Source organism: Mytilus edulis, unplaced genomic scaffold (assembly GCF_963676685.1).
Source record: "Mytilus edulis unplaced genomic scaffold, xbMytEdul2.2 SCAFFOLD_286, whole genome shotgun sequence".
Classification (NCBI taxonomy): domain Eukaryota; kingdom Metazoa; phylum Mollusca; class Bivalvia; order Mytilida; family Mytilidae; genus Mytilus; species Mytilus edulis.
This window is the reverse complement of record NW_027268172.1, coordinates 30083-38829: the sequence shown is the minus strand read 5'-3', so window position 1 is coordinate 38829 and position 8747 is coordinate 30083. Positions and strand designations below refer to the sequence as shown.

General features: G+C 30.1%; 2 long non-coding RNA genes across 2 annotated transcripts; both read right to left on the bottom strand.

Moving 5' to 3' along the window:
* Positions 1–1532: 1532 nt before the first annotated feature.
* On the bottom strand, positions 1533–3129 carry LOC139506919 (uncharacterized). Its single transcript, XR_011660455.1, has 3 exons — positions 2830–3129; positions 2360–2437; positions 1533–1631 (listed from the first exon to the last, which is right to left on the bottom strand). It is a non-coding gene; the product is annotated as an uncharacterized lncRNA (long non-coding RNA).
* Positions 3130–3652: 523 nt separating this feature from the next.
* Positions 3653–8251, bottom strand: LOC139506918 (uncharacterized). Its single transcript, XR_011660454.1, has 4 exons — positions 8137–8251; positions 6359–6409; positions 5389–5439; positions 3653–3707 (listed from the first exon to the last, which is right to left on the bottom strand). It is a non-coding gene; the product is annotated as an uncharacterized lncRNA (long non-coding RNA).
* Between the last annotated feature and the right edge of the window lie 496 nt (positions 8252–8747).

Below are 8747 nucleotides of genomic sequence, written 5' to 3'. Positions count from 1 at the left end.
ATTTAAAAATGATAAAAACAGAAAATATGTCGGTGAAACAAACAGTTTAAATCCATGAACTCACTGATCATGCAAGAGTGATTCTATTCATAAAAAGTGTCCGTGTAATAACTAAAAATGTACGTGTATCATCAAAAAAGTGTCCGTGTAACACCCGTTAATGTAGTGTTTTTTCTATAGCTCTGCTGGGGGAAAAGTCGTACAAATATTTTTATAGTATTTTAAAAGTGAAAATCTACCACTTCTATTTTAAAAACAAAGCAAAGAGTTTTGATTAAAACAGACATTTCTAGTGCCCTATTACATATTTAATTTCAAAAAGGGCGTGCATTTTACTTTATTTATATGGCAATTGAGAAGAACAAAATTATGCTAATGATAATATTATTAGCGCTGATCAGGGAGTAATATAAAAAGATTAAAATACGAAATAAAACTTCTGTACTTTTGTCACTTATCATATATTGTAGCCATTGAAAAAAAAACAAGACCAACAGCCTGAATTCAATATGAAATAAAATATAAAAGAAAAATGTGCAACAGCAACAAACGACAACGAATGCATTACAAGCTTTTGACTCAGGAAAGCAAATACATAATGTTGCGGTGTTAAACTTATCTACGGATGTCGAACACTCCAGTAGTGTAACAACATAATGTAAGTACAATGCGACTTTGTATTTATCATGTTTATATAATACATGTTTTTATCATTTGAATAATTCGATTTTGAGATAAGATAAAAGACCATTTATAGATGAACACATTACAATGAATATAGGCACTTGTGTTGGTATTTATAATACAACCATTGTTTTAATTAATTTTTTTTTGTGTTTTTCTCCTTTGATTTACGTAATTATATAAATAATTTGAAAAAAACAGTGTAAACATTATGATATATACAATTGGTTTTTCGTTGTAGAAAAACAATAATTTTTATTATAATTATTAACATTATAATACTATGTTGGTCATGTTGACTGCTGTACCCTTATTTTGTTCCAAATCTTTACCTATCATACTTATTAGTTTTGATTAAACAATGTTGTCAATATAATGAAATTGTATGCAATTGTAATAAAATTAAGAGGTTTATCCAGCTATGAAACGTAATGTAATTCACATGTTCTACATAATAAAATGTCTATACCAAGTCAAATATATGACAGTTGTTCTACCGTCGTTAGATGTGTTTGAACTTTTGGCTTTGCTATTTGCTAAGGAAATGTCCCTTTTGATTTTTCCTGAGAGTTCGTTTATTTTTTATTCAAGTAAACCATAAGGTATTTTTTTTTTGGTTATTTGTTTCTTTGCTTTGTCAAGAAAACGTACACTCAACAACCTTCCGTGTGAATAATGGACAATTATTACTTCCTTATAAAGTAAAATCACAAAAATACCGAACATTTTGCTTCTAAAAGATGTTAGTCTTTTTGGTAACATAATACTGTATTATGTTTCCTTATTCATTACGATTGATTATAAACAAGCTAAAATCAATATAAAAAAATAAAGAGTCTTATTTAGAACTAGCGAAAATCTTTGTGCATACCTTCGTCGAATGATCACAACGACTATGATGACGCACACAACTACAACAAAAGCCACAGATATTCCAACATAAACTCCTTTGAAATAAAGAAAAAAATGTATGTGACTTTAATCATGGATGAATACAATTTGAATTTCAAGTTTCACAATGATTACACGAAAAATAGAGAAACAATTTAAGCATTAAACATTTAAAGTTTCACGATATAAAAAAACAACACGATATAATACATGTAAATATGTTTACAATGTAAACTATAAAAGCATTATGTGTTTTAACTGTTAAACTCTTTTTATAAAAAAAACTGCCACGTGATCATTAAAATTTGTTCTAAGAATGATCAATGTTATATACAAAATCCCTTGTTGATTAATCGTACGGGACAAAGAAGTTGCATGTTTTACAGATCGACTTTGTATCATAAAATCCCATTACATTACAGTTGAATGATTATTAACTGTTTTTATAAAATACAAGTAAAAGTTTGATGAAAAGTAATAAACATATTACAAATACACAAAGCATACCTTGATTTAAGAATTTTCAAATTATTCTTTGATATTTAAAAGGTATCAATTTAAATGTACACATAATCCTTTTTTGTTAAAGAACAAGAAATAATTGTTTAACACATTACTTAACTTAAACAAAATCATTATAAACATAAACATATCAAAATTGAGTATCTCGAACGTAGATTCGAAAGCTCAGTGGAACTAAAACACTAAATTGAAGCCAGTTTAATTCGAACAAAAACATTATCTCGTGTGTGAGCAACACTCATTGATAATAAGAAGCGCACACCTGAAAACGGGGATCCTGATTCAACTGTTGATAATTTTTGATTATGATTCGTGACACATTTCCCTGCTTTTCCTGACCCTAAAAGTGTATAAATATCTGAATAAGAAGGTTTGTTCTTTCAACATAACTAAAATATCAATAGTTATTATGGGTAATTGACTAATGGCTGTTGATGTGAACTAACTTAAAAGTCAATGTCAGTGCTGGATAACTGTGAATTTTAAAAATAATTCGTTTATTTTCTAATGATCTTTCTGAGCATATAGCTCTTAACTGGATTAATTCTTATACATCATATGCTTTTATCTATTCGAATATTGGTGTTACCAATCGATAAAGGTTTAATCCCCGAATGCGCTTGAAATTTGAAACATATTGTTTCATTTATTGAAACCTAACAATCTTTTTTTGCCTGATCACGATATATGATGTATTTTTCAATAATCAGTCTGTTCATTAACATATGATACCTAGAAAACACATGGCACCGGCTACTTTTGTTGTATTACAAATGTGTTCATCCTCTGTTATATTGCATGCAAACAAATTAGGTTCTAATCCACAACAATCAAAGGAATAAGGAAAAATCGGTACATCTCGCAATTTTTCAACAGCTATTGCTTTTCCTATCCATGTCCTATTAAAAGATTTACAGAAGACTGTCGCATCATAATCATCCCATCCAGAACTACAAAAGTGAAGGTTTCGTTTGGGTGAATACAATCCTACTTCTACTCGACTGTCCTCATCCAAACGCAGTCCAGGCTGCTTTTTGCCTAAGATAAGATAAAAAACACACTAGCAAAATTTGAGATATAAGCTTTCAGTCTAATGTGAGCACATTTCTTAAACATATGTATGCATGTACCATTATTAAATGCTTCAAACGGTGTCATAAAGTTACCATTACAATAGGTTGTAATCTTTTAAGATTTAGTTTTTCCTTAATCTACTCAAACGTATCAACAATGCGTTCAGATTGCAAACCATTGAATAATTGATTTGTATTTTTTTATTACCTATAACGGCGGTTGGGATTATGTTCATAAACGACGATTTACTGGTTTGAAAATGTAATAAATCATCAATTCAATTAGTTCAAAAACAGCAACTAACAACGTTTGTTCTTGCGCGTTATTACTACAATTGAAATTGCGCGTTTAAAGCATAATTATAAAAACCAAACGTTGTCATTCTTCTTGGTGTATATTCTCGATTTAAAGAAGCCATTAATTCAAGAATTCGATGTTTCATATTCGTAATTCTCTCATACTGAACAAGTATAATTGAAACTTACTTTCTATAGTTACATTTACGGCCAACAGAGTAATCATATCAAGTCCATAATCTGAGGACAAATAACAAAATAATGGATCATCATTATGGTAAATTGTTATATACTTTTTCGGAAGTGACCATACGTTAACAATATATTCAGTTAACGAAAAATCTGCTTTTTTATTTTTCTTTGAGTTGCTGTTTTTATTATATTTACCTTTGTTCAATAACCGATTGAAAAGCAAGAGAGGAGTAGAAATAATTATCGAACAGCAACCATACTACGTATCATTACAATGTCAGATATAATAATTGTTTTTCGAAACTAAGTCGAGAGAAGAATTGTTTTCTTGACATAACTGTTTAGCGTCATGTTCGATTAACAAATTATTAACAGTTATTACACGAATTGAACAATTTGATAGCGCACATATCATTTGTGGTAATTTAAAAGTATTCATGTAAAAAGCAAGCTCTAAATTGGACGCATTATATATTATATCTCAGTAATAAATTGATCAAGCGAAAAGCTGCAAAGGAGTAGGTTCAGTAAGACCCCTTTTTGGCCTCAAAATATAGCAGTTTTAGAAAATTGTGAAAATGTAATCGTTTAGATATTTATTGCAAAGTAGAATGCCTCTGCTACATAAATATGGGCTGTTTTTGACAAAACAATGCACATATATCGGGTACTAGCATCATTAAGTCATGCTAAATTACTGAAATCTTCACAATTGTAGCATTTTAGTTAAATTTTAGACGGTGTCCGTCTGAAATGAAAGTGGCCGCATTCGTGTTCATTCATAATATTGAAATGTAAGTTGTATTTGATGATAATACATAATATATATAAAGGTTGAGGATGAACACGAATGCGGCCACTTTCATTTTTGACAAAAACCATCTGAAAAGTGACGATTTTTGGCATATTTAATAGATTTTTCATATTTAAGCTTGCTTCGGGGCGTTTCAAATGACTTATTAAGTTAAAATCTTCCACATTACCTGATTGAATCAATTGAAATAGACACAAGTGTTTAGAAAGTGTCTAAAATCTTTCGTTAGATGAACTTGAAAATTGAGGCCGAAATCGGCTCTTATCGGACCTACTCCTTTAAACTGGTATACACTCAACATATTTTCTTCTCCATAAATTATTGTAACAACTACGCAACAGCAACATCCAAAGAAGAATTCATTTGCAAAGAAGTAAATCAACCTTCACACCTGTCCATGCTTTTCATAATTTTATTCAAAGTAACTTAATAACCTAAGATACCTAGGACAAGCTCATTTAATAACGGATCTCTTTTGGACGATATATAATATTCAAAGATAGGTAATTTTGTTGACGTATTGGTTCCCAGTTATGATCTCTATTTTTTTTTATCTCGTAGAGAGATCACTTGGGAATGTGTCTAGTGCAAATACATATGCATATTGGTCATATTGATATCTGCGAAAAATTTTAATTCAAGGATGGGGTAGTTCCGAATTTCCGTGTAAGTTTTATACGTTGAAAATATGCCCTATATTTAGATTTTTGAAAAAAAAAATGTGGTGCATATGAACATTAACCTCCCACTTTAGGATATTATTTATTTCAAAACTTCATAGTAAAATGAGCTCCTTTGGAAAATTGCATCGTCTCTTATTTACAGAAATTCAACCCTATAGATGTGCATTCCTTACAAGTTTGACAACTCTAGTTTGACAAGTTTGATTTCAACACAAAACAGTATGATATTAACCTTGTGTTGTGTTTGCTGGTGTGTTGTCAGTGACTAGTGGATCTGTTGGTCCTGAAATAAAAAGTTTATAAATTATAACATTACGGATTATGTTACTATAAATCTAAATTCATTTACTAATGAAATTGTACAGGCTAATTCCTTACACGTTTGACATCTCTACTGTAATAAGTTTGATTTGAATTAGGGATGTCAACTCGATGAAGATTTATTAATCGAGTACTCTTTGGATTGACCGAGCGATACTGGATTATCGCTTGGTAACACAAACACCCATGTATGTATTGTGTGTCGTTGTCTTATGAACGTAAAACACTCAACATTATTACATAGGATAATAGTTAAAGGAATTTAGAACCATAATTCATAGCTTATTAACTACGCGTACTAATTATACAAGATTGCAATAATCTAATCAAGTTATTAATTGATATCTTTAAAAACATCATTTATTTACTCAAACAACAGTATTTTGGAACATTTAAAACTCATTTCGTGATCAACAAAGGGGTGTTATTTAAAAATATTATCTTGTCAACTTTTTCTTGGACGAGGCGATTTCTGTACTTGGTTATGTAACAGTCCTTCTGATAAAAATATATGTTCTGGTGGTACAATGGTTAGAGAATGACTAAAATTAATAAAAAGTGTAACCCGGGTCTTGTAAAAGTGCTCTCGTTTATAGCCATCATTTGTTTTGAGGAATTATAAATTATAGTTAAACGCAAACATTTGAATCGTATTTTTTTTGTTTAATTTGGTTAATATTTTATTCCCAAAAGGCGCTTTAAATAACAAAAAAAAAATAAATTAAGTTTTAGAAAACATCAATATTCTCACAGGAAACTGATTAGTCGAGTATTATTTTGCTATTCGATACTCTGTACTACCAAGCGATACTCGAGTAATCGAGTACATGTTTACATCCCTTATTTAAACACAATTCAGTATGATACATGTATATAATGACCTTGTGTTGTGTTTTCTGTTGTGTTCTCTGTGATAAGAGTATCCGTTGGTCCTAAAACAAAAAATATGTACGAGTTATTACCGATTTTTTTCTGAAGATTCAATAAGATTTCCATAATGTATTGGTGGGGGTGAAAACCAATTCAAACAAAAAGATAAAAAAAAATGACTGAAAATAGGAACCATAACCAGAATAAAATAGTTTTGATCCGTTGTATTACATGTACAATAAACAGGAACTTATGAGCTTTGATTAAGACACAAGATAATTATTTTGTCTCAAGGGAGAGCTATTTTACCTGTGACGACGTTGTCAATTTCATTAGCAATGCCACGTGCCTTCTTAGTTTCTAGCGACAATTTTCCATCTCAAGCGAGTTGCATGATATGAATAATTATCACAAAAACAGACTAAATCAAAAATGCACAAAATAGCGATAAAAGGTCAATAGCAGAAAATGATATAAAGTAAAATATATATTTTTTTTAAATTCATTGAATCGGAAATATGTCTAGATTACACTTGATATGTAATATTTTGAAGTCGGGTTCATCATCGTGATGTAAAATCGAATGATATTTTAAACATTTTAACCGTTCAGAAGGATATTATGTTAAGTGAAATGTCATCAAACATCATCAAATTAAAGGTTAAAGGAAGATTAGTAATTATTGATTATTAAAGAACGATCGATTGCTTCCTCGGGTTTTATACTCAAGTTTTTTTTAAACATACTAGGCAAAAAAAACTATATACTGGTCTGCCAATTGGCAGCATAAATGTCCCCATAGCACCCAAAGAAACGAAGCTATTGAACCATCACTTTTTTTCATGTGTAACATGATGTTGTTCTGACTAGACATATTCATTAAATGATTTTCTCTATTTCTTACACGATTTATCCTTTTCCTGACATGAGGATTATTTTTATTTAATCAACGTGTGGTTTTGTGATCTCAGTTCTTCATTGGTCAAAATTCGATTATGACGTCGATTTTTCTTGATTTCCTTCGAATTTCGTATTGTGACGATATGAAATAAGGCGACCATGCCTGATGAAGTCACATAGAATGAACACATCTTTTTTCAGATCATTTGAAAAGAAGGAATAAGTTTGCCTGTATATAGTCTAAAAATTATCAGAGAAACATATTCCACCACCAAATCTCGTGTTATATGATATTTATCCACTGTCGACAGTAAAAATTTAGATATAAAAAATGCTCGGCCCGCCTCGAGTTTTACGTTTGAAAATTTAACCGTCATGAGTGGATACATATTGTACCACACTCGATGCAGTGGTAAAATCTATATATTTGCGCTGTCCTACCCCTTTTTCTTCAAATAAACATCTAAAGGCCCCTTATCTTCCTTACTCTGATTTTATTATAATCTTGTGTGCACTCACCCAGATTTGATATTAAAGTATACGCCACTCTATGATAAATATACCATCTTCCATTATGTTTGATGTATAGAACCATCCAAATTTTCTATTTTTTTTATCATTTATATAAACGAGTGTGGTAGAATTGTCAATAAGACACTCAAGCAATCAAACTGTATTATAAGTTAACACCTATAGTTCAACGCACAGCCTTCAACAATAAGAAAAAAAAACATATCGCGTAGGTATCAAAAACCCTTAAATTACATAACAAAAATAATTCAAAGGAGAAAACTAACGGTCTATTTTTTTCTTTAAATTAAACACATAAGTCAGGAGATTAGAGACTATAAATTTGATTTTATAGTTAAACAACATACTCTGTACCAACCTGAAATGTCTGACATTGACACATATACTCCAGGTGTAACAACATAAGAAGCATTTTGATTTAGTCGACATGATCCAGGAAACAATGTCGATTTTAAGGTGTTACCTTGCCCCTTTAAAGCCTGAAATTATTTGATAAACTATTACTGAATACAATGAATAATAAAACAATAAGATGCGTGGTCTTTTTGTGTGAAAATTTGTAGGCAAGTAAAATGTAATAAACATCTACAATCAGGAAGAATGAAATAATTTCGTTTTGTTTATGTTATCCATATCCTATTAATGCTAGCAGGTTTGTTAACAGGATAACTATATTATAACTTTGAAGCGCGTTTTTCTCGTTGGAACATATTTTGATGGTAAACATTGTATAAAAAGTAAAATAACAAAAATACTGAACTCCGAGTAAAATTCGTAACGTAAAGCCCCGAAGTAAATTGCAAAAGCAAAAACCCATTCACATCAAACATATGAATAATATCTGTCAAATACACAACTTACAACAGTAAACGTTTAACTTGGTTTTTGTTGTGTTATATAAGATAGTTTTAACATACGCATGAGTTTTTGGATGTTTTATTTTCTCTATAGCTAACATGTCTAAAAAGA